The sequence below is a fragment of the Pantherophis guttatus genome, chromosome 5 (assembly GCF_059756535.1).
Source record: "Pantherophis guttatus breed Tessera chromosome 5, ASM5975653v1, whole genome shotgun sequence".
NCBI lineage: Eukaryota > Metazoa > Chordata > Lepidosauria > Squamata > Colubridae > Pantherophis > Pantherophis guttatus.
In genome coordinates this window covers 41,570,205-41,597,418 of record NC_142067.1, presented here as the reverse complement: position 1 = coordinate 41,597,418, position 27,214 = coordinate 41,570,205, and the positions used below count along the sequence as shown (strand labels likewise).

The 27,214-nt window shown below is 37.6% G+C and overlaps 1 protein-coding gene across 3 annotated transcripts in view; it reads left to right on the top strand.

The window, feature by feature from the left end:
• The first annotated feature begins 7,718 nt into the window (after positions 1-7,718).
• HTR1F (5-hydroxytryptamine receptor 1F) overlaps positions 7,719-27,214 on the top strand; it is a 115,487-nt gene continuing 95,991 nt past the window's right edge. Inside the window, exon 1 of one of the 3 annotated variants that reach the window (XM_060686334.2) lies at positions 7,719-7,930. The gene's annotated coding sequence lies outside the window, so the exon portion shown is untranslated. Of the gene's footprint in view, positions 7,931-8,329; positions 8,691-27,214 lie in introns of those variants that run through there. The other 2 variants (XM_060686332.2, XM_087894999.1) reach the window with 2 other exon arrangements.

Sequence of the window (27,214 nt, the reverse complement as noted above, 5' to 3'; positions counted from 1 at the left end):
TTATTACTTAAAGACACACCAAATATCTATATAATCATTCATAACCTATCTGCAATTTCTTATTCCGGTATTTATTTTGAATATAATCTATCCATCTTCTCCAGTCTCTTAAATATCTTTCATTTGAATGATCCTTCAAGTACGCCGAGATTTTTGCCATTTCCGCTAGGTTTGTAACTTTCATTGTCCACTCTTGAATTGTAGGTAAATCTTGCTTCTTCCAATATTGTGCCACCAACAGTCTTGCTGCAGTTATTAAGTTCAAAATCAATTTAGTCTCTATAACTGTAAACTCTGACCTGTTTCTTAAGTCAGCTTCAGAAATTACAGTTCAGATTTTAGTGGACTATGAATGATACCATACTGTTTAGTACAAATTATTGTATAGTCACTAAAAGATCAAATTATTGTTCATTTGTTGTTTTTTCCTTCCCATCCATACAGAAAAGGCAACCTTGCTGTCTGGATCCTGTATTACAGTGCCTGCTTTCTCCCTGTAAGGATTTTTTTTTTCCTTTTCATCTCCGTGCCTTTCCTTTGTTTTCCCAGATGTTTACACAGTTGAATGCTTCCCTCACCACTACCCTTTCCACAGTATCTATAGAGAGTAAGGAATATGACCTTCAATGAGAAATGTAGGAACTGTTACCTGAGTAAAAAGGGATGAAACTTTTTTTTTAAGTACAGATCAGCAAAATAACATTTGGAAACAGTTCAGGCGGATGCCTCCTTAAATTATAAGAGGAAGAGGAGATGTACTGCACAGTCAGACCTACAAAATTCTATTATCCTAGCTAATCTCAAAGAATAGTATTAGCCTTTCTGGATTTATTAATCTGCCCTATCTAGTGGTGCTGACGTTTTTTTTCTCCCATCCCACCCAGGGGTGAAATGCTCCCGGTTCGGACCGGCTCGGGCGAGTAGGTAGCGATGGCAGCGGCAGTTCAGAGAACCGGTAGCAAAAATCCCTGCCCCTGCCCCCCATGCCCAGCTGAGCCCCGTGATCATCAGAGCCTTTTTTCCTTTTAAATGGCTCTGACCAGCCAAGCTCCGACATCCCAGCTGAGTTGCCTGCTAATCAGGCAACTCAGCTTGGATTGCCAGAGCCATCTAAAAGAAAAAAAGTTTCTTTTTTTTTCTCCCCCACCCTCTTCCAGCCTCCAGCTTGCTTACCATAGCTGCTGATCGCATGACGATCACAATCCATGCATCAGCAAGCAACTGAATCTCCCTGCCTGCAATCAAGCTCATCGGTAAGCAGCTCTTTCTGTCTGCCTGCCTTCCTGCCTAGACTTGTGGACTTCAACTCCCAGCAAATCTGGCTGAGGAATTCTAGGAGTTGAAGTCCACAAGTCTTAAAGTTGCCAAGGTTGGAGACCCCTGTTCTATTGGGTAAGTTTTTTTCCCCTTTGGGAGCTTTAAAAAAATAGTTAATTGGGGTTTTTTTAAGTTGTTCTTTTTTTAGACCTAGCCATTTAAAGTTTAGGAAGTTTTAAATTTAGCTGCTTTTATATAAAAACAAAAATAAAATAAAATAAAATAATATTTGTGCAACTTTCTGAGATTTAGTGTGTTTCTGTAATGCTTCACTCTAACTACACAAACACACAAAATCTCACAAAGCTGTATGTGGAATTTTGTATGTGTAAAGTGTGAAAGTTGGTTTTTGGGGGCTTTTTGTGGCTGTGTGAGGTTCCTGCTTGTTGCAGGGGCCATTTTGTGTCTAGCACAGCTGCTTTTACATTGTGGGTGAGCCAGTTGTGTTTTGTTGTGTTTTGTAGGTTAAAAAAGGGCAAAGAAGTGACATTGACTTGGCCACACCCACCCAATCACCTTACTACCAAGCCCCGCCCACTAATTAAGCCATGCCCACAGAACCCGTAGCAAAAAATTTTAGATTTCACCCCTGATCCCACCTCAGAGTATCATCATTGATGCTGCAATAATCAAAGCAATGAAGAACAGGCTCTTCTTTTGTTCCCAGGTTTTATGGAAACTTTGATATGAGGAAGAATCAGTATTTCAGTTTCATAGAAATAAAGTGACAATCTCCCTATATTGCAACTTAAAATATATATTTTAAAAATGAGTTGAAAGAAAGGGAAGCTTTGTCATGCTGTGGAAGTGGGTGGGGGTGGGAAACCAAAGGGAGCATGCTTCATCCAGAAGCATTCTGGGAAAAACCACAAAAACTCTCCAGGGAGAAATGCAAGCAGTGGTGGGAAGCTCCGCCCACCCGCCCGGACGCTTCTGCGCACACCCACGAGTGAACCAGTAGCATCAGGTTTTGAAACCTGTCCCTAGATGCAAGGGTTGAATGGACCAGGAGTTTCTAAGATTGAAGACAGTTTTCTGATATAATAGGTTATTGTGAAATCAGCCCCAGATTATTTTAAAACATATTGCTCAGCAGCAGGGAACATAGAACCTCAGGAGGCAAGCTAGATAGAAAAGAAGATATTGCGGCCAGTCAAAGCTGGGATGCTACTAGAATATGACAAAGCTCTAAAGGACTTAAGACAGATCAAGTCAAAGAGCAGCTTTGAATAACAGCTGAGAAACCTTGACACATGACATATTTGCTGGGAATAGGCAGAGAATGAAATAATCTGTCCCTCACTTATGAAGTGTGAGTGGTGAGTACTGCTATGGATCTGTCTTCTATCAGAAAGGAGATTTGGTTCACTTCAGTGGTGAGTTCCTCTCAGTTCCGCCCGGTTCCGCCGAGCCGGTAGCGGTGATGATATGATGTCACCGAACCGGTTCTCTTTGTTCGGGAGCTGCCTGCCACTGCATTATTCTTACCTTTTATTTGGCCCCGCCCCCAATCTATTCACTGCCTCCCGAGGCCCAGCTGATCAGCTAGAAGGAAAAAAACCTGTTTAAACTCTTGCCGCGGGGCTTCAAAGGGCCGCCCTACAGCTGATCAGTGTTAAAAGGCAGTATGATGGTAGACCGGTACCTCCAAAAACAAATGAGTAGACCGGTGCCTCCAAAAACAAATGAGTAGACCAGTGCCTGGTAGACCAGTGCCTCCAAAAACAAATGGGTACAGCTCTGCAAGCAGTTAAAAGCCTGGTAGACCAGTACCTCTGCTAAATCCTAAAGAATTGTCACATGACCATCAAACCACACCCACAAAATAAGCCACACCGACAGAACCGGTAGTAAAAATTTTTAGAACCCATCCCTGGTTCACTTGGCATTATTTGAGGTTAATATTTTAATTCTTGTGCATGGTATACAAACCAGACCATCCATTCTGCTAAGTCATCTCAAATAAATTCAGAAATTAGAAAATTTCCCATTTAGTCTCCCAGAAAGCAGATTTACTGCTTTAACCACCCAGGAAAATCACCTGCACATTTTTGTCTGTGCTTAGCGCCAGTATTTGCAATGGAAATGACTCCCAAGTGAATTGAAATGACAGCCTAAACAGTAGTCTCTGTGGCAATAGCAGACATAGCTAAACCCACTTAAATCAATCAGCTTACGGCAATCTGTGTCTGGGATCAGACATTCTGCTTTGGAACCATAACCAGCAAATGTTCTGATGCTGAACACTACTTTTTAGCAAAAGGACAAAAGAAAATGATGGGGGGGGGAGAATCTCCTTTCTCCCTGTCTCTCCCTTGTTCTCTTCTCACTCCCACACATTTATTGAATAAGGGGTTGTTTTCTCCTCACTGGTCTGCCCAAGAGATTCATACAGCTCTTAACATCCTCCTCCTCCTCCTCCTGAATCACAAATTCCTTTCTTCTACACATCATTCTGCATTCTTTCCTCTTTTTTTACTTTATGTAGCACTATGTTCTGCTGTAGGAAAATAGGAAAATAGTAGAGAAAGTACTCCTACTCTCTTAACTTATTTTTTTTAAAGAAAAAAACCCCCGCATTTCCCAAATGTTCCATGTTATCTTCAGCTATCCTTTATTAGTAACCATGACTATCCCGTTCCTAATGGTGTCCCATGATGTAACCCAGCCCGTGAAACCTTCTATCCTTCCACTGAAAGCACACAGTCCCGCTTCTCACGTCCATATATTGTAACCCCTCCCTTGATGTTTTTTCTAGGACCGCTGGTTACACTCTCAAGTTTTCTTTAAAGAAAAGAAAATTCTAACACAAACATAAAAAAGAACTAAACGAAGCTTCCAAGAAAATATTTCTCAATTTTCCATTTTTCAGTCTCCCAATTGAAACAGACTTAGACAGGTTCCACTACAGTTTCAACTGGGAATCTGTAAGCATCCTAGACCAAGTTCCATACAGAAATGCTAGGGAATTGCTGGAAGTTTGGCATTTAGACAAATCACCTATTAAAAGAACTGTAGAAATAAACCATATTTATACATCATTCAAATGAGACAATAAAAAGCTAAGGAAATAAAAAAGACCAGAACATGTCCTTTTTAACACCAATACTCAAACAACCAGGGATTTACACCAGGCAAACAATCAAGTGAAAAACAATATCCTAAACAAGGAACTACCAATGAGAAAACCACACCCACACCAAAACTGCAAGGGCAAGCTACTATATATAATACACAGCAATCCCCACACTTACTCATATGATGATGTTACCGAGTTGGGTGACATTTATTACTGAGTTGGGTAATAAAACATCTGCAAGCAAAAAATCAATCTCAATGACTCCACAGTTCAACTTTGAGTTACATGTATCTCTTGCATTAGAACTTCTAATCAAAGCATAAGATGAAACAATGTGTCCTATTGTCTCAATGTTGTGGTTAATATCGAAGTGTAATGATCAGAGCATGGTCAAAAATCTGTCCCTCTGAAATTCTGTTTTGAGGCTAAACAGAAGGAACTACATGATATCTAGAAGAAGGAAAAACTCAAGAAAATCTGTTCTGGATAGAACATAAATGTGATTCTGTAGACATATTTGAAGCAGAATTCAAAATGAATAGAAAATTAGTAACAGTGGTCGATCCCTCCCTGCAGATATATACTAATTCATATGAGAGTTTTTGCTTAAAACACAGGGCAAATGAAATGGTTTCCATTCTTCCTCCACACTTATCAAGATCAGTATTTGCCTTAATGTTCATGGTATATACATTGAAAAACTTATTGTTCAGTAAATATGAAATTCAAGTCATTTATAATTGGGATCTTGGATGTTTCCAAAGTAAGTTTTCCCTTCCTTCTTTTCTTGGATCATCAATAGGCAAAAGTGATGGGAAACACAATCATAGAATAGGAAAGGCAAAGAAAGATGGATGACACCAGTCAGGACCCATGGTAAGCATGATGCAGACCAGGTCCTCACAATGGTCAAAACCAAAGAGTTATGCTATTAAGCCTTTTGAAGCCAGCTTGATTTCTAGTTTATGCACATGACTCAAACAGCATTAGGCAGCAGTATATAAATTTAGAACAACCTAGAATATCTGTAGAAGAGATATTAGAACAGCCTGCAAGTTTTAGACACTCTCAGGGTTTCTCTGTGATATTTAGAAATTAGAGAAGCCACTTAAAATCCTCTAACATTGAAGAAGGAGAAAGGAGGGAAATGTACATCTCCCATTCACTATTTATACTTTTAACATGGAAGAAAATATTAACAAACAAAATAAACAAGAAATAACCATTAAAACACAAGAAAACAGGTACCAACCATACAAACTAGCCTCATTTTGCAAATATTGCAGCTTCATATTACTTTACCTTTGCAATGCATAATAAAATTAATAAAAGCCCTATAAAATTTAAAGGGACAGATTGAGAGGGTTACCACACCTAGGCCTACATACAGGGCTGGTCCAACATATGTTGAAACCTGAGATGAATGCTATAACTCACATTCATTCTTTATCCTCTTTTACCTCATCTGATGGCAATGGCTCTGAAAGATATAGTGTGAATGTAGGACAAATATTTCACTCTGCTGCCCATCTGTACCATTTTGCTGCTGATATAACTGCAGCTTTTTGTAGTGTTGGTCTTAAGAACACTTGTGAAAATAGGCATGGGAGATGATTGTGAACAAGTCTAGCACAAAACCAGGAAAAACTTCAGGGAGGCAAGAGTGACTTATATTTGAACCAGAAATGAGAAGCAAGAAAAGGTGATGAATATAATAGATTGTGAGTAATGTCTTCTGAAAGTTCTATCACAGGTACCTATTACGGCTGTCTTTCAAAAAGACAGAAAAAAAAATAGATAGAAATTGACAAAAAGATAGTTAGCCTCCTAACAGGTGCCTCAAAGAGATCAGAAAATCTAAATTCTGGATTGAGATCAAATCCACTAGAAATTTAAATATCTGAAGCATAACCTCAGTTTTTAACAAACAAAATAATAACAATTAAGTGAAGCAGTCTTGGTTAAATAAATACATGCTTCTAATAGCTGTGACTAAGTAGATGCTTCAATCTCTTTCCCTCCCTCTTTCTTCCTCAAAATCTATTTGTAGACAGTGTAAAACTCAGTGTAAAAACTCTTAAAATACCAAGGAAAAACAGCTGCTTTCTTCAATTAGAGCAATAGGAATCATCCATCTAAAATCTTAGGTGTAAAGAAACATTTAATTTTGAACAGGAAGTTAATCTTTGGGTTGCATTTATGAATTTGCTAAAAGAAGACTGAATACAAACTTTCTCAATGGATACCCAAGATTTTTTTTTGCTGCTACTGGTGGAATAAATAAAAACACCATTGATGTTCAGCTGTTAATATAAAATCAAAAGGCTCAGTAGCATACCTTCCCATCCCTGGTGATAAATATATACAAAATGGGATTTGACAGAGTAATAAACAGGGCATTAGAAAATAAAGAAATTTATTATTTTGTTTTGGACTGCCTGAAACATTTATAAGACAACGACGTTATGCATGCAAGTCTGCCAGTTTGGATGCAGACAAAAAGAATCCATTAGCAAACTGATGAAGATTAAATTGTAGAGAGAAAACAAGGTACTTTCAATAGCTTCATTTGCACAAACACAGGTGTCCGGGTACACACACCTATAACATACACACCTATATGAAAGTACTGTTTTGTGGAGATTATTTGGGAAATATGTGACTGGTGTTTTGTATATGCTGCTGTGGTTAGTATAGTTAAATGATTAACTAAAGAAAATATAACTTCCCAGTCTCCTCTGTTTTAATAAGGATGGGCCACCTCTTGCCCATAGTCTTTGCAGTTTCTGAAGCTATAACGCTGAAACCAAAATGCCAGCTTCTTGCAGTGTAGCCTTTGCCTTAAAAGCTCAAAATCTCCACAGTTTAAATAAGGGTAAATAAAAACATCCCTACAATTTTGGTGATATCTCACTTCATCAGACGATCTCGTGGGAAAAATGTGTGAAATATGTTAATACTGTTCCAAGTAATCTATACATTACTTTCACAGAAGTTATATTTTTCAGAACGTTGGCTTTGGATTGTGTGTTAACAGATTATAATATAGATTTGATTACAGTGGGACATGACATTTTATTAAATCGGTGACACTAAATGGTTGTAGTTAGTAATGCACATTTATTATCTGCTATCTGGCATGGTTCATTTTGAGGAATCTTGAAAGGTAAGGGGAAAAGTTGCCTTTGCTGTCATAAAAGTGCTCTATGGAACAATGAATTACTTAGGTGTCTATCAAATTTAATCAAGCAATGGTTTAAAGAGCCAGCAGATGGCAGTGCCAGTGTCTATTTTGGCTTTCCTATTAAACAATAAAAGCAGCACAAGTGCTGGCTGCATTGCTGTGCCAGAGTCATCTCAGCTGCTTTTGCTGTTACACTTCACTTCACTTCAGAGGCTGTTTACAGAGGTGTCCCTCCTTGCAGCTTGGACTATCACACACTTTTCTTTAGGGAATTCCAAGCCTGGTGCTTACTGGAGATGCCACTGTGAGGATCATTTCATTGGTCTGGAATGAGTCGACAGAGCTTGGAGGTGAGACATGCATGCTACTCAGTGGGACACTGTTGAGCCCACAACTGCATGATTTTGCTTTCCACTTACCCAAACAATACCTATCTTCTTGTAATGCTGTAGCAGAGGGAAGTTCCAGAATGTCTGTTAAGGAATTCATGAAGCTTCTATCAGTAATCAGAGAAATAGCTAGGCTACTGAAATACTGGATGACCAGTTGCAATATAGCATTTTCTATATTATATTACAATTTTCTATTTTTAATTGTGGTGCAGAATTGAGAACTGCTTTAAGTGATGCTCTCCTTGTGTTGTGGAATGATGACATAATAAAGGATACCAGCCAAAACTCTCTTTCCTATGAAATTACTAAGTGGTATGGAAGTCTTGCCTTATGTCCCTCCCCTTCAGGTGGGAATACCAAACTGAATCAGGAAAAAAGGCTCTACAATGACTGTGGGAGTCTAGCTGGACTCTGTGGGAAGCAGGTGGAAGGATGTAGACCATGAATGACCACTATTTTTTAATCCTTCATTCTTCAGATGTGGTTTTTAGTTTCCCCAGCTTTGAATTCTGCTTATTTTATAGCTCAGCCGTAAAGGATGAATTCAAGGAGATTTACTGCCAAGCAGGTGTCTGTTTTGACCTGCAGTACCAGAGGGTCTTTTTGCCTTACTTTGAGAAACAGTTATGTGTTTTGCTATGTGATAGTCCAGACATCAACAGTTGTTTTTCTATCAATGTTCCTGTCAGCAAAGCCCACTGGCATTCATTAATTCCAGGTATGTCAAGCTTTAAAAAGGGTCTGTGCAGCTTCCTTCCAAAAGAGCTACCACTTCTGTTTTTAATACCTGAACTCCTACTGATTCCTTCCCTTTCATTCTCTCTCTCTCTCATTCACTTACTCACTCACTCGTATTACATTGGAGAGAGAACGGTGGCAGTTTATTTGTCAGGGTTGAGCTGGAATTTACCAATCTTAGGTTTTTTGGATTGTGATAAAGAAAAACTTATTCCATCCTAGCCATTTCTTTCAGTTCTCAGTGTTTTGTAATCTTTTGCAACCTGTACTTTGTATTCACTTTGATGAGGAATTTCAGTATATCTCTTGTGCAGACATACCGTTTACATGTGCAAAGCAACAAATGTGATAATAAGCACTCTTTTTATATGATCTCTGCCTGGTTTTTGAAAGAATGAGCATTTCATTCTATTTTTTTTTGTTTGGGTTTTATTACAAGGTGATAATATTACATTAAAAGGGAAATTAATTATTTGTACAAAAGATCATCTTAACTACTTTCAACTTACTAACAGATGTTTTTAAAATGTAGTTTTGTTTTTAAAAAAGGCTATCAACCATTATATATTAAACTTATTTTTAGTGTATTTTTTGATGTCCAATAATTCTGAAATCCAATAATTTAAAAGGAGTTTAGGAATTTTTTTTGAAAACTGTTAAATCTCTCCTAAGATTTATATTAAATAGTTTTGAATATCTTGAGGCTGGATATTTTACATTCAGGATACATAGTATTTTAGTTCAAAGTATTATGGCAAAATCTTTTCACACGTTGTTCTGAAATAATGTGAAAATTATCATGTATATCATGATTACAAATGCAAAATATATCATTGTGTATGCACATTGGGGTATGATGTCTGTATTTATCTCTCTGTTTTGTAGTGATGGTGGTAAAGCTGTTAACTCAGTTCAAATACCATTAGCCATAGAGGTTTACTGGATAATGTTGAGGCAATCATCCTGTTGTCCCAGGAACTGTAGACCAATGAATAAAAAACATGAGGGTGGAGATAAGAACAATTTTTTTCTTTGCAAAATAGGCACTGGTGTTCCTCAAAGCAGGTGCAACTCTCCGTCCCCCCCCCCCCATCAAATCACAACAGTTATACCTAAAATTTCAAGCAAGGATCCTATGGTCTTAGAGGTTATCAAAACAAGCAGATGTCTCCCTAACAAGCATGTCTTATCAGTAAAACAAACATTTCTCAGATCTGATATATATCATGTAGGCAGCAAAATCCAAACTTAAATCAAAGCAAATTTAAATGAAAACAAAGTTAAATCTGTCTGGTCTGTTATTTTTCAACCCTGCTTGTTATGATCGCCTGACCCAGCTTTAGCCCTCCCAGCCAGTCAAAGCAGAGTTACCTGCTTTACTCTGATGCCAGAGTAACATCGTAGCTTTATGACTTTTATTTATCATTTGAGCTGGATAAATGGTTTGTAGAGTAACTTCTTGTGCTTATTACTGTGCAAGCATGTCTAAAACAGTGTGGAGGGCCACCAAAAATATTAAATGGGTGAAAAGTACAAAATGGCTAAAATCTGGCTCATAATTCTCTCAGTTTAGTCTATCACACAGGGTTGTTATTGAAGGAATAAAATTAAGAAAATGGTATTAAGAATGTAATTCTCTGTAACTGATTTGGAATTATATATAAATATGTATAGGACAGCCAGTTTGGTCTAATGGTTAAAGCATCTGGCTAGAAACCAGGAGACTGTGGTTTCTAGCCTTGCCTTAGGAATGAAAAGCCAGCTCCATAATTTTGAGCCAGTCACTCGGACATCAAGCTCAGGCAACAAGCCGGTCAGTTCCTGTTGCAACAAACAGATCATCATTTGGTTGATTCCCCAAAAGAGGAGATCCTGCACATCCAGTGGTGGGATTCAAATAATTAAACAACTGGTTCTCTGCCCTAATGATTTCTTCCAACAACCAGCTCACCAAACTGCTCAGAAAGTTAACAACCGGATCTCTCGAAGTGGTGCGAACTGGCTGAATCCCACCACTTCTGCACATCCCAGGAAATGCTAGGAAGAAAAAAAAAAGTTGAACATCACTACTCATCAAACTGAGGATATCTAATATTTTTCTCTGGATCAATAAGTATAATCAAGAGATATCCTTTAGGATAATTAAATACGAAAGCTTTATTCGGGTATCCAAAAAAAGGTCTAGCTTTGTTCACATCTAATATAATTGCTGGTCTGCGAGGAAAAGAAGTTGGATAAAAGGTAATTGGGGTGTAAGCTGAAGTAAGGGCAGACTGCTCTTATCCATGTACCTCTTTTGATATTAAATGAGAAGAAAAATCCTGCTTTGAATGCTTGAAGGGAAATGTTTTGAAAGACAGAGCAATATAAAAATGACATTTAAAAGCTGTATGTCCACATCTTCTTTCTGAGTTAGTAGCATTTTTTTTAATCAGTGTTAGCTTGTATGTTGAAAACGGCTTCTTGATAAATCAGACAGTATTTTATATATATTAATTATTCTTTTAAAAAAATGCTAGACCATACTTTGAAGCTTTCTGTTTTCACTATAATTGTTTATCTACATTTATTGGTAGAGGAGAAGACAGAGTATTTAAAAAAACATGAGGCTGCCAATCACATTTATGTAAAAGCTTCTCTGGAATCTATGATAATGCTTGTATCATCATATATCCAGTCATGGTTATATTAATAACAGGACATAAAAATTGTGTGACATACCAGAGAACAGTCCTATATCATCTCAGTTCTTACATGTGTATTGGACTACAACTCCCAGAACACTCAGACAACATGTATAAAATGCATACTAGCTGTTTTCCCTAATTAATCTCTTCATGTGCATGTAAGGAGTAGAATTAACATCTTTTTGAGTCATTAATGGAAGATTAAGATTACAATCTAGTATGCATCCAAATAAAACCAAATTGAATTTATTTATTTATCACATTTATTATTTTTATAAATAACTCAAAGCAGCAAACATATCCAATATTCCCTTTCTCTCCTATTTTTCCCACAATAACTGTGGAATGAGTTGAGCTGAGAGAAAATGTGTGGCCCAAGTCACCCAATCAGCTTTCATGTCTAAAGTGGGACTAGAACGCACAGTCTCCCAGTTTCTAGCCTGGTGCCTTAACCACTAGACCAAATTGGCTATACACACAGAGCCACAGAGATAATAGTACATAAATAGTTTTTATAATGATAATTTTTACAAAAATGGCCTGTAAAATACTATAATACAATGGTAAGGATTGTACAGTCATCGAATGAAAGAGATTAAGGAATCATTGTTTATAATTCAACACAACTATTGTGATTGAAACAGGAAACTTTATAGTTTGTCTAGTCTAAAGTTATGCAAGATACTTTTATATCTTACTCTGTAAACCTTCATGCAGGCTATACAATTAAGTCAGCAGTGAAATGCACTTACCTTCGCTACTGGTTCAGAAATATGAGCATGTGCGCCTCTTCTGCGCATGTGCAGAGCCTTCTGCGCATGATCAGAGGGTCAAAAATGGGATGTAATGATGTCCCGGAAGATGGGCAGAGCCTCCTGCCGCTGACCCTACCAGTTCACGCAATCTTGATAGATCCAGCCGGATTTAACCGCTGAATCAAGTATATTAAATGTTGTATGTATGCGCTGTCTTGTTTTTGACTGACTTTTTAGTTTTGTTCCTTTTTTGTGCTAGAAAGGGAATAGAAAAGATAAATACCTCTTCTGTCTACTTCTTAAATAACCTCAGACACTCACTCATATCTCTTTGCAGTTTAAAAGAGGCTTTCGGGGAATTTCTAACTATCAGTGTATATTTTGCCATATAATCTCTGTTTCAGTTCAAGCTCATGCCCAACAGAATATTCCTGTCGAATAACTGCTTGAGATTAGAAATAGTGATTAAATTTGCAGGAACCCCAAATGATAGTTATATGGCTAAGTCTTTCTATACAGTAGACTAAAAATGTGAAGTAAAATGTATTTCATTTTGCTCATTAGAAGTAAATCCCATTCTGAGATAGTTCTGTTATATAACAGGATAATTGTTCTGTTTTAGGCAGCATTGTAACCATGGATTAATAAAGTCAGAACTCACCTTTGGATAGTGCACAAAGACTTTTCAAAGTGGCATATTTTGCTTGCAAAATATTTTGCCAATTCTCTCTATCTTAGGAAAAGGAAATGGAGCCTTTAGAGATGGCCCCCATCCAAGGTATGATTCATTATTGAAATGATCAGCTAGACTGATTCAAGATAATACAACAAATCAGTTAAAATATATTCCAAAATGTTGTTTAAGCCTTGGGATTTGTCATGTATATCCATCTATTGGATTCCCTTCTATATTGGAAAGAAAGCGGATGAGGTATTGAAATAAGCTTTTTATTTATTTTAATTATTTATGACATGGCTACCCTTTTGACAACAGTGATTCTGGGCGATGTGAAAAAATTAAAACAAAAACTACTAGGGTTGCCAGGTGTCCACTATTTGAGCGGACAGTCCACTTTTTTCACATTATGTTCACTATTTTTTTTCACAAATGTGGACATTTTTTTTTATTCAAAAGCTTTATGATGAAATGGTACGTAATCTAAAGCTGTACAGTGTAAGAAAATAAGGATAGGAGAATCATGTTTTGTCTTTTTTTTCATAAGTTAGAATGAGACAAAGATTGAATGCTCATTCCAATAATCACATTTTACACAACAGTGCAAAAAATGCATTAAAGCAGTTATCTTTTGATATTGAAAATGTAGTGCTGAAGGTTTTTGCCAAATTTTCTAATTCTGCGAAGAAACGAGAAGAGTTGAAATCATTTTTTGAGTTTTGCGAGTCAGAATTCCATGAAGTTTTGCGCCATGTTCCAACACGTTGGTTAAGTTTGTTTAAAGCGGTCGAAAGACTTCTTTTAAACTGGATACCTCTAAAATCGTATTTTATTTCCCTTGGATCTAATGAGTGCCATAAGGTTATTTGGAACCTTATTTCGGATCAGGAAAATGAACTCGCAAAGGACGATGAACCAACAATTTCAGAATTTATTTATATAGAGAATGTATATAATGTATTTATATTTCACGCACTTCTTCATGTCAATAATGCAAGACACCCTACTGAAGCTGGAAAGCAAGAAAATTCTTGCATGTGATCTTCACATTATCATGTGTAAGCTGCGTGATTCTTTGCAAAAAAAATATGATAAGCAGTTTTTTGGAATGAAAGTTTTATTTGCCTTACATAAAAAACATTTGCCTGAGAATGCCATGGAAAAGTTCAAGAAAGAAGCCATCAACATGTATCAAAGAGCCATTGCGTACCTAGAAAAATGGTATAATTTCACTGATTCAGTATATGAGACGCTAAATTGTTTCAATCTAATTGATTGCAATAATCCTCCAACTTTAGAAGAAATGACGAACATCTGGTTATTATCACCAGAGAAGAACTTATCACCGGAGAGAAGAACTTCCACCCAACACTCTCTTCGATGAAATTTCTGCCTTAGAAGAAGTTTATGTTCATCTGCAGGGCGATTCATCCCTTGATAAGTGGACGTACTTTTTCAAGAAAGAGCCAGCTCCGAGTTTACTGAAACTGTTCCAGTATTGGCATCAATTCCGGTATCAAATGCAAACGTTGAACGAATTTTCAGCATCATGGGAAATTTGTGGACTGACGAACGTAACTGACTGCTTGTATCAGTTCGAAGTGAACTTTGTATATTTTTTAATATTTCTCAACCTTGTACTGAAATTAAAGAATTATTCCTTAAACACAAAGAATTGATCAAAGCTGCGCAGTCAAATAAAAAAAACACACGACAGCAAAGTAAAATGTAATTTAATATTTTACATATTATTATAATATATTTGATGTTTTGAATTTTAAGTAAAGTTTTGAAATGATTATTTTAATACGTGTTAAAATGTTTGTAAGAAAATATATAATTTAATTGTAATTTTTTTTTATTTTTTTACTACTTAACACCCCCCCCCCCGTTTGTCCGCTATTTTTTGGAAGCAGACCTGGCAATCCTAAAAACTACAACCTATAACACAACATTAAAAACAATAATCCTAATCACAGAAAATTGCATCATTAGCAGCAGAATTCACCTAGCCTTCTGGCCTGGAGAAACAGCCAAGGGAAATAGTTAGGCCTTTAGAGCAGGGGCTTCCAACCTTGGCAACTTTAAGCCTGGCAGACTTCAACTCAAATGTGCACAAGATGAACCTGTACAAAGATCTCCCAAACACAGCTGCCACCTGTTCTTCAAGTAGGACTCATGCATCTAAAAGGATCTACAAATTGTGTCCCAACTCTGACTGGAAAAATATATTCCAAGCAGAGTTGAAAATGGAAAATTTCTAGAGCTAAATGGAGTTACAATACAAGTCACTCACTCTCCCATAAATATCCTGGCTAAGATTAAGAAAAAAGAGAAAAACAAGTATAATGTGATATCTCCCACTCCAAATCCCCTAAGCCAATGATGGCTAACCTTTTTGCCGTCGCGTGCCAAAAGCGGGGCTAGTAGGGGGGGATTGCACGTGCGAGTGGCCACACCCATAATTCAATGCGCCCCGTCCCCTCACGCAGGTATGTGTGATTCCCCCCCCGCTTTCCCCCTGCTTTTGGCACGCAATGGCCCGGTGGACCCGGTAGGCCCATTTTTTGCCCTCCCTGGGCTCCAAAAGTCTTTCTAGGAGCCTGGGGAGGGTGAAAATGGCCTTTCCCACCCCCCCGGAGGCTCTCCGGAGGCCCTGAAACAGCTCGTTTCCCAGCTTCCAGTGGGCCCAGAGGGCCCAAAAGTCAGCTGGCCAGCACGCACATGCATGCTGGACTGAGGTAGGGCAATGATCGTGTGCCCACAGATATGGCTATGTGTGCCACCTGTGGCACCCGTGCCATAGGTTCGCCATCACGGCCCTAAGCTGAACTGGAAGAATACTATGATTGATGCTGTCGAAGACTACTAAAGGATCAAGATGGGCCAGGATGGATGCACTCTCCCATTATCAGCCCACCAGAGGTCATCAACAAGTGCAGTCAGTGCCACTTCAGTAGAATAAACAGGCCTGAATCCTGACTGAAAGAGGTACAAACAACCATTTTTTTTCCAGGCCCTTTGGATGTATAAACCTGTTTTTTTCCCCTAACAATCTTCACCTGTGTAGAATATATTCTGAAATCCAACATGGGTTTTCCAATCATATAGCAGATCAGAGGGACAATGTTTCTCAATTCAGTGCCATGCACAAATTGTTACTAATAATGTCTTAAAGGCCACAGCAGTAGCTCACAGCACTTTCTTGAGGAGGGACCAACACTGGTAAGGCCACCCTATCTGGGTTCCAGAATTAAGACAACAACAAAAAAAAAGCCAGGTTTTTTTTTTTTAAAGGCCTTAAATGGACTAAAACACTTTTGAAATAGCTTGCAAAATATATAGTCTTGGTTGCTAGTTGCCATGGCTTTTTGCTGGTCAATTACTACTATGCTGCCCTATTTTTCTCTTCCAGAAATTTTAAACATATTCTTCAATTTTATTCACATCTACTTGTGAGTATACATGCTCACAAGTAGATAATGGTTCATAATTCTGAGAAAATTTGTAGGATACTGTGGTTGGTAAAGTATTGAGATGCTGGAAGAAGCCCCTAAAAAATTAAATAAATTGGTAAAATTTAATAATTTGATGAACACTCAAAGTACAACATTTGTTTACAGAGATATAAAATTTAACATTTCTAAGTCCTTTTGATTTCAGACGCAGAAAACTACACATGTATTTTAACTCTGCTATGGTCAATGTAAAGAGGGTGTTTATGGCTTTCAACAGTTTCTTATCTTGAGCTGCTGCCTTTGCTGAAAACTCACTTTCTGGGAATGAACAAAAAATATTTTTTAAAAAACACCTGTGTTCATATATGTTGTTGAACACACCATGACTAATACCTACATTCCGCAAAAAACTGATAAGAGAGTTCAGTATTTCCTTGGAAAATGGGAAATGATTCCATAGATCTGTTTTTGTTTTTGTTTTAACCTGATCTGAGTATTACTTTGTTTCATCCTGATTTGGGGAATATTTTGGGGGGGATCCAAAATTTATATTTGAAATTAAATCACACACATGCATTGACATTGTTAAAAATGATTTTTTAATGTACTGTTTTCAAGCCTTTGCTTCAAACTAAGAAAGTTATGGACAAAATTAATTATGCTTCACATAATTTTCAACTTTAGGAAAACATTAAGCTTTCAGGAGTAACCATAGCTTCCTTAGGACTTTTCTAAACAATTGAACATTTTATGGACTTTATAAGAAATAATGATTTTGTATATTTATGTATGTACATCTGGCTTGTTCAGGAACTGTTTGAATATAAAAGTAGATTATGACCTGTTCTCAATCTTACAGCCATCTCAGCATCCCCAGTGTCACTTGATTGTAATTTAGGTGCTTTGCATTTATTTATTTATGACGTGTGATAGTTGTACAGCCATATGATCCCCATTTGAGACCTTCACAGCCAGCTTCCAGCAAAGTCAATGGGGAAGCCAGCAGTAAGTCATAAGACAAGGTGATTTGTCAACGTGCTTAAGAAACATGGGTGTTTTGCTTCAGCAAAAGAGAAACTGGTGGTATAAGTTGTGTGGTCACATGTTGTTTCACTTAATGATGAAATTGCTTAGCAACAGAGTTGCTGGGCCCAACTGTAGTTAAGTGATAACATTTCCACCTGACCAGTCGTGTCCGACTCTACGGAATACTGGTCATCTCTGGTGCTTAGTTGAGGGAGCCATTGTTGTCTGAAGACATTTCTGTGGTCATGTGGCCAGCATGATAATACACTGAGACATGTGGAACACTGTTACCTTCCCCCTGAAGTGATACCTGTTTATCTACTTGCATATGCAAGCTTTCAAACTTCTAGGTTAAGTAATAACATTTCAATAAGAAATGTAAAATAATGGAATCAAAGTATATTAAAACATATTACATCAATAAACCAATGTCTGTGGGCAGTGGGTAAATGTCATCAAGAGATGTCATGGACAAGGAGAGTGAATTTATCATGAGTACCTATGGAGGGAGCTGAGTTCCTATGGATAGGTGTCCCAAAGTACAGACCATTTTTTGGATATCAATAGAGGGAAACTTAAGTTTAAAGTGGTGTCTCCAGCAGTGGAATTTTGTGGAAGAAGCCTGGGAACTGTGTTCAGTTCTTACATGCCAAGAATTATTTAGGTCTAAGAATATGAAATTTCATTTGATGGACAGGCTTGCCTCAGAATTAAAGATAGCCTACATAAAAATCTGTAATTTGGCAATTAAAGTGTGTCCTTCCCCCAAAGTGAAAGCCTTTGAGCTTGTAAAGCTTTTCAACAAATGGGAAAGAAACTGCCTCTGTGGTTTGGAGCATAGATTCAGTTTAGAAGTGCAGTTGCCCATTTTGTGGACTGGACATTAATACGAGTAGATATCAGCAATCGCTATGGGACAAAAGAGATGATAAAATAGAAATAGAGTTATCCCAATGACTTTAAATGTGTTCTAAAATGGAAGTCTATCCACTCTTGCAAGCCAAGTCAGTCATTACGCATTTGTTTCTCAACCATGCAAGCCCTAAGTTTTCATTAGTCAAACTCAGAAATTGCAACCACTAAAAGACTAGGTTGCATGCAAAACAGACATTTAAAGGAAGGAAAACTAAATGTTTAATGCAAGAAATATTGCTTTGTAACTGAGAAAACAATTTCTATAAATGTATATACTAGTAGTATATATTCCATGTAGATATGGATTAACACAACCCATACTTAAGGGCAAATGACAGAAAATAAATTCTTGAAGCAATGAGGTTTGAATTTTAAAATAATATTAGAATGGAAGATGTGTTTTAGAAATGAAGCAAGGAAATTTTTTTAAGTGCCTCTTGGCTCAAAAATTAATTAATATTTGTTTCTTTTTCTTGAAAGAGAGCTATTATTCATTATATTTTGACAAAGAATGAAGAGATAGCAGAAGCAAGCTTTGTCTTCAATATCCCTGTCACGTCAATCCTTGATTGTCACTGTTTGAGTTTTTTGAGTAATGGACACTTCTACTCAAGCACTAATGAATAGATTTTTATTTCTCTACAACTGAGCACACTGAGGATAGACAATCTCAGGAAAAAAATCTGGAGGTAAAGCTTATGTGCTTATTCACATCCTGTACAAATGGAAAGAACACCAGTATAGGGATACTGCTAAATCATAAATTCAGCATTGTGTACTAAATTACCTTTACTATCAGTTCGCATCGTGCCCACATGTGCTCTTCTGCGCATGCACAGAAGCTTCTGTGCATGTGCAGATCACCTATGATGACATCCAGGTCAGTGGGCGAAGACTACCAGTTCATGCGAACCGGTCCAAACTGGGCGCAAGTCACCACTGATATAGTTCAAATCAAGCATGTGATCTCACAGTGTTAACCAACACTGATTATTTATTAGCTAAGACTTAAGGAAACTTTTCTCTAATCTGCCACCTTTGGTCATGGTAGCTATGAATCCTTTTCCAACACACTTTATCTGGAAATGGTAGGCAGACAAGGACTAGTTTAGGGAGATTTGCTACAGGTTGACAGACCCTGCTGATTATGTTCAAAACTTCAGTCTTAAAAAATGCATTCTATTTGCTAAAATTCTACAGGTTTATTTTTTTCTAACTTGGTCACATGTTTATGAGCATATGGAGAAGAGACAAGTCTATTAGAAAAATAATCAGGAACTTAGAAATACTGTATTTACTATAGGCTGCAGGTCCAAGGATTTTCTTTCCTTTTTGTAAGGAAGGAAGCTTCCTTACAAAAAGGAAGCTTCAAAAAGGAACGTACTTTAAGGATACTACTTTACATATTGGTAAACATTTCCATTAAAAAAACAATGTTTTTCATAAAAACAATCACATCAACTAGTGGTTAAGGCACCAGGTTAGAAATCAGAAGATGGTGACCTCCAGGCCTACCTTAATCATGAAAACTGGCTGGCTGATTTTAGGCCAATCACTCTCTTTCAGCCCAATTCACCTCAAAGGGTTTCCGTTATGGGGAAAATAGGATGAGGAAGGAGAATTATTGTAGATATTTTACTACCTTTATTTATTTATACAAATAATAAAGGCTGATTAAAAACTCAAAAAAATAAATAAAAACTCCTAAGGAAAAATGCTTCCATTCATTTTATCTTCATTGCTGTTTGTTTTGTCAGAATGCTGCTAATCTCTGTACAATCTAATATCTATATAATGGTCTGTGCTAGATACCTTCTTTTCTGGAAGTTTTTCCATTTTTCTTTTAGAAATTTTTCTGGGAAAGGCAGCTGCCTGGAAACAATCTAGTTGTTGTTATCACAACAGAGGACAAAGAATTAGCAAAGAGATAAATTAGCGGTAAGGCAACAAGTCACTGCATTGTCATTTTGCAGTTGTCCTAATGGACAATAATGGACAATTCATTACTGCAGATATAATATCTGTTTTTCAAAACCCAAAATGCTAAATGTACTACTAATTGAAGCATTTGCGTAGTTCTTTGAATATTTGAAGGATTTTGTCTAATGTTGGCTGAACTCTTTTTATAAATGCTTGCCTCAGCAGTTTTATGAAAGACATAAAAAATATTGTGTTCATTTAGTTGCCAGGATATATGGAAGCATTTATGGAATTTTCTGCCCAAGAGACCAAAATGATTTAGATGAACCTCTACCATGATTCTGGAGAGTGGTTAATATGCTACTTTTCTTCAAAAATGTCTTAGGCTATCCTTGATAGCACAAATTCACAATTTCTGTCCATTTTTACAATGTTTTATTTGTAAATAAAATTATTTTACAATGTTTTATTTACAATAGGTTTTTTTGTCAGGGTAGTGATGATTTAATAGCTGACCAGCTGCCATGATACTGTAATGCTGTAATGCTGTAATGATGATTCAATGGTAGGAATGAGTCAGCAGAGTTATTTGACTGTTACCACTTTAAGAGTCTGTATTATAAGAGAGACCCTGTTGGGGTGTATCTCTCTCTGTGTTCTTCCCTGCTGTAGCTGCTGATTGATTGTTTGACCTTTGTCTAGTAGGGGTATGTATATTCTTTTGTAGAGTTAAACCACTATTTATTACACAGGAGATTGGGGCATGCAAGTTTTAGAGTACTCCAGAAGATGTCAGACCTAGCTGAGGGACTTAAACTAAAGCAATGCAAGATGTACTTAGATTGTGCTGTTTGTAAAGAGTCAAAGTCCGGGGTGTATCCTGTGAATAAGAAAAGCTTAAGGCAAACAAACAGAGTCTTGCAGTTAGTGCACACTGACTTGATTGCTTTATAGCACCCTCTTTAGGAAGAGCTAGGTATACCCTACTCATAATGGATGACTACAAGAGATATGGGTTTGTTATCTGCTAAAAAGCAAGACAGTGGTATTGCAATAGTTCAAGCAATGGGTAAGACTTGTAGAGTGAAGATATGGTTGTAAAATATGACAGTTGCAAACAAGGGATCAGAGTTCATGTCTGATAATTTCCAAAGATGGTTAAGGAGTTTAGGCATAAGGCATAGACATAAGAATCTGTACTTGCTAGCTGGAAATGGAGTGGTTAAAAGACAGAATGGTGTTTTGCAAACCATGAAAGACTCACTGCTAGCAGATGCAGGAATGAGTAGTAGTAATGGTACTAGTAGTATTTGTAGCAGTGAGGGTAGACACCGAAGCAGGAGGCATGGACATAATAGAGATAGAAAGCATCATGAATATGTTAAAGCATTCAGCTGTTCAGCTTTAAATGGGAGGAGTGTCAGGGTAATGATGATTTAATAGCTGACCAGCTGCCATGATGCTGTAATGCTGAAATACAGTAATGCTATAATGATGATGCAATGGTAGGAATGAGTCAGCAGGGTTATTTGACTGTTACCACTTTAAGAGTCTGTATTATAAGAGGCCCTGTTGGGGCATATCTCTCTCTCGTGTGTTCTTCCCTAGCTGTAGCTGTTGATTGATCGTTTGACCTTTGCCTAGTATAGGTATGAATATTCTTTTGTAGAGGTAAACTACTACATTATATTACATTATATTACAAACCACTTTATAAACCTCTGTTTGATGTTATTGCTCCTGACAATTTTAAGGTGCACATATAAAACAAATACAGAGATTAAATGGATATGCATACCATAATGTTTATTCCTCTTTATTATAGCATTGAATTATGCTGAGAAGATTACTTTCTAAACAGGAGGATAAAATACTCAGTCAGTTATCCTTTAACATCTAGTGTTTGCCCTTTTAATCTATAAAATGCCTTTCTGAGAAACAAATTAACTGCCCATACACAATTTAAAACATAAAAACTAAAAATACAGCAGGTAACAGCAACAAAAAAGCAAAAATTCCAAGATATATTTTTTTCAAAATCCTGTACTGAATAGAGATCAACTAATATTCTTAAATACCTGTCTAACTATCATTATTGTGTAGATGGGTTTCTTCCCCCCACCCTCAAAAAAGCATTTCATAAAACTGGTACTAGTTAAGATTGTTACCAAATTACAACTGCTGAGCTCACTGTACTAAAATATTCTTTTGGTCCCTGAATACTATCTTTTGACAGCATGCTTCTTTTTCACAGCTTGTCTTTTTTTCCTCCATATTAATAGAAAACCATATTTTCTCTTCCCTTCTCTCATCCCCGAAAGGAAAAATAATTTGCAAGCAATGTATCTCCTCCTTTATAACTATCTGCAGTTATTGTTTTAATCAGCACTGATTACTGGAACTGTTGTAGGTCAGGCCACAGAATATTCATGAATTTCTCAACTAATTGGACAAAAAAAATCAGAATAATTGGTCAGGCTTCTGTAGAGATAATACTATTCACATAGCTATGTAGGTAGATATGATTTCCTCACTATTTCTCATCCTTGGCAGCTTGAAGATGGATAGACTTCAACTCTCAGGTTTTCCCAGCCAGCTTTGCTGGAGAATCCTGGGAATTGAAGTTCACACATCTTCAAGCTGCCAAGGTTGAGAAATACTACTCTAACCCACAGATGGAAATATTTGGCTTTCACAGAAAAGTCTCCCATCACTGATTTGAGGATTTAGTAAATTTGACATGAATAGGCAAAGTTTTTATAAACCAAGTTTATCATAACCAACAACTATTTAGATCTTGGCCAAATAATTTATTACTGTGTTTCCCCGAAACTAAGTCCTCTCCAGATAATAAGCCCAATCGGGCTTTTGAGCACATGCGCTAAAATAAGCCCTCCCCTGAAAATAAATCCTTTGAAGCATGTGCGCAGCCAGTCCCTGCCATTTCATCAGGGGGGAAGGGGGGAACATGCCCCACACGCTCCACACAGACCTGCCATCTGCAGCTGCAAAAAAAGTGGGATTTCTGGTGGCAGCACAACACAGCCACTCATCAGCTGTTTGCCCCTGCAGTCGTGCACATCAGGAGTGGGTTCTGAAATATTTTACTACAGGTTCTGTGGGTGTGGCTTATTTTGTGGGCATGGTGGGGGGGGTAATGTGACTGGGTGGGCATGACCAACTTTTTTAAAAAAACTTTTAAAAGCATTTTTTCTACAACCTTAAGAGGTTGCAGAAAAAAATGCTTTTAGAAGCCTCTGATGATCAGGCAACTCAGCTGGGATCGCCAGAGGCTTTTAAAGGCATTTTTTTTCCTACAACATCTTCGGCCAAAGAGGTTGCAGAAAAAAATGCTTTTAGAAGCCTCTGATGATCAGGCAACTCAACTGGGATCGCCAGAGCCATTTAAAGGCATTTTTTTTCCTACAACCTCTTCGGCTAAAGAGGTTGCAGAAAAAAATGCTTTTAGAAGCCTCTGACGATCCCAGCTGAGCCGCACGATCATCAGAGGCTTTTTTTTTTACTTTTAAAAGCATTTTTTTCAGCCAAAGAGGTTGTAGAAAAAATGCTTTTAAAAATAAAAAATAAACAGCCTCTGATGAGGTAAGCGACTGGCGACCAGGCCGGGGACCAGTTTGGGGCGTGGCCAGCCAATGTTATTACCGGTTCTCCGAACTACTACAAATTTTTACTACCGGTTCTTACAAACCGGTGCGAACCGGGAGCAACCCACCACTGGTGCACGTGCTTCCAGACATGCTTCCCAGGATTCTGCACTATGCCATCGGCCCAGCTATGCCACTGCAACTGGATGTCCCATCACCGTTGCCTGCCAGTGCTGCTTGCGCAGTCAGGAGGGTGGCCTACTGACGAGTGGCTGGCTAGCGCTGTCCTGATGTGTCCTGCTGCCACCACAGCATCTGGCCACAAGAGGCGCCAGCAAGCACTAGTGATGGGACATCCGGTCTCATCCGGAGCCAGGTCGATGGCATGTTGCAGAGTCCCGGGAAGCATGGCTGGAAGCACGTGCACAGTCGCAGGAGCAAACCGCTGATGAGCGGCTGGGTTGCACTGACACCGGAAGTCCCATAGCCACCATCGCTTCCCTGTTCTTTGCACTGGCCGCACACCTCATTGCCTGTCAGTGCCACTCACAGCCAGATCTGGCCAGGAGAGCGGCCTGCTGACGAGCTGCTGGCCAGCGCTGTCCTGAAGTGTCCCACTGCCACCATCACAGCCTTGCTCGTCATTGGACTTACCAGCTCCAATGATTGCAGGTCTGTGGCCCCACCACCACCCCCAGGTATGGCGAGTTCGTGCCTACTGCATCTCCAAAAAAAAAAAAAATAAGGCCTCCCCGAAAATAAGGCCAAGTGCTTATTTCAGGAGTAAAAAGAAAATAAGACCCTGTCTTATTTTTGGGGAAACATGGTAGAACTGTCTTTCCAGCTTTGGTTACTTGAAACTCTTTTAGTATAGATAGTTATCTATATAGTTATAGATGTGGCCTGAAATATGATCCGTTCCAGTCTTTAACTGGAAAGTTCCTTATTTTGAAGCAAATGTAATATGATTAATCATGACCAGTAATCCAATGATTATAAATAGTATGACAGCATCAACACCTGCCTACAGCATTGTATTAAATATCAACACTTGTCTTAAACCATCAGTTATTACTTAGAGAAGTAGCAAACCCACCAAAACAATAGGATTTTTATTCATCTTGATTATAGAAGTAAATATTTTTCATCTGTTGTTATTTATCTTTGTCCTTTTCTTCTGGCCTCAAATTTGGCATACCCAAAAGTGTTAAACAGAAAGCAATATTGTTTTTAAATAAATGTACACAGGATTGTTCAGTAAATTTCACAGTAAGGCCAGATAGTGTTGGATGCTAAATATGTTATGCATAAAACATTTATCTATTGATAAAAAATAAATGTAAACATATTTAATGTTTGCTCCAAATTGATGCTGTTGCCACTCCCCCTTCTTCTGTAAATAAAAATCTGACTATTGTACATGACTAATAATAATTTTAATGTGGTTAACAATAGAGGTTCTAGTGCAGTCAAACTTAGATTTTCATTAATGTTTTCCAGTAACTGAATAAGAGTACCAATCTTCCTGAAGTTTTAAAATAACAAGGAGTAAGCCATGTTTATAACTGTTTGGAAGTGATGCTTGACTACAAAAAATAATTTTGAAAAAAAATAAGTGTATTCTTTAAAAATAAGAATACATGAAACAAGCTTGTTTGTTTTATAACTAATCCTTTAAATATTTTTTTTAGGTTGAACCTTGCACAGGTTGACGATCCTGATACTTTTGCAGCATCCCCCCTCCCTTAATGTATGTGTTGCTTTTTACAAATGTTATGCTTTTGAGTCATTTTCATTGATTCTGTATCTTCATTACATACTTCATTAGTTACATTAGTTCATGACCTTTTTCAGTCAGGGTAGGATTCATATTATATCTTATTAAACAATAAGAATTTTTTTCTATTGAAAAAAGTTGTGCGCACAATATTTAAAGTTGATGTGCACAATAATTACTCAATATATTAACGACAATTAATTGCAAACTATATTAGTATGATTACCAACATTCAAGCAGGGAGATATTCAAAGGTTGTATATTACTGAAAGAATCTTCTTCCTATAAAAATACTGTACATTATTCATTATTCATCAAACAAATGTACATATTAAAAAGGCCACAAAAATAATACAGAAACTGAATAAACAAGTATAAAATGCAATATATTTGTCCCTTTCTGTGAAGGAGAACATCTGGTTTCTACTTCCTCTTTCCTGATGTAGTCAATGATACATGTATACAATGAATATGATATTTCTACCAGTAGGTATCTAGGCATTAAATTATTTGATTCATTCTTTCTCAGCACCTTGTTTTCTAATCTGCTCTTTGAGTTACAGTTGTAAAATTTAGTGTTTTGCTTTATTTTCTATTTTCTTGTAGGCTGTCAGCCAAGCATTTTACTTTTACTGCTGTGTTCCTCATTTTACTCAAAGCATTACAGCAGCATAATAGTCAATGATTATTTGACTTTATAATAAACTCATTAGGTTTTACGTTTTATAGATACTTTATAGCTGAATTGTAACAGAATAGGTCTCTATCACACGTTTGTGAACAATAATACCCAAATATAATTTGTCTGGCATAACTGACAAACCTTGTTCTCTAGCTGGTGACAGAAAGACCACTGAGCTCTAAAGACTTTCTCTTTATATATTGTTTGCTGGTTACTGAGTTTCCAAGCAGCAGAAATTAGAGGTTTTTTGGAGCTGATGACAGAAGGTATAATTCTTGTTCAACAATGGTGGGTTTCACATTATGTTACTACTGGTTCGCCACACTCACACATGCTCACTTTGTGAGTATGTGTGTGCCCGATTCGCACACGCGCCTTCTTCCGTGCATTTGCTTGGCCTTCCGCACATGCACTTTGCTCGTACGAATCCTTTTCGCGCATGCACCTGGCCTAAAAACTGTGCCTAAATAGGATGGCATAGAGTCGGGGTAGGCCCCCCATGATTTCCGATACCATTCTCCATTGAGGGTGGAGACAGCAGCCAGACGTGGGTTGTGCTCATTGGACAGAGGTTGGACTGAGCCTGTAAAATCTTCTTAAATCCTTCCCCTGTTGCTAGGGCACCCAGTTTTTTGCTCAGTCGTCAGATTGGACAGTTATGTGGAAAGTGTTCCCTTGTTCTATTGAGCTCTTAGTTTCTATTGCTTCTGATTGATTCTGGACTTTTGACTTTGGATTCCTTATTGACTATTCTTTAGCCTGCTGAATTGGATTAGGTGTCTATTTCTTTCAGCAGCTCCTTGGAGCTGCTGAGTTGTTTCTTCAGTAACTGTCAGTTCCAACTAAACGGTTAGTAAATCCTTTGGAGGAGCCTTTTGCTCCCTTTCTGGGGGAAAGGGTAGCTTTCTTGTCCTATAAGGGTTTAAGCTACCGTTTACAGGAATTTGGTGCTGTGGAGCTTTGCGCCCCCCCATCTAATACGAAATCAATTCTCCCCTAAAAA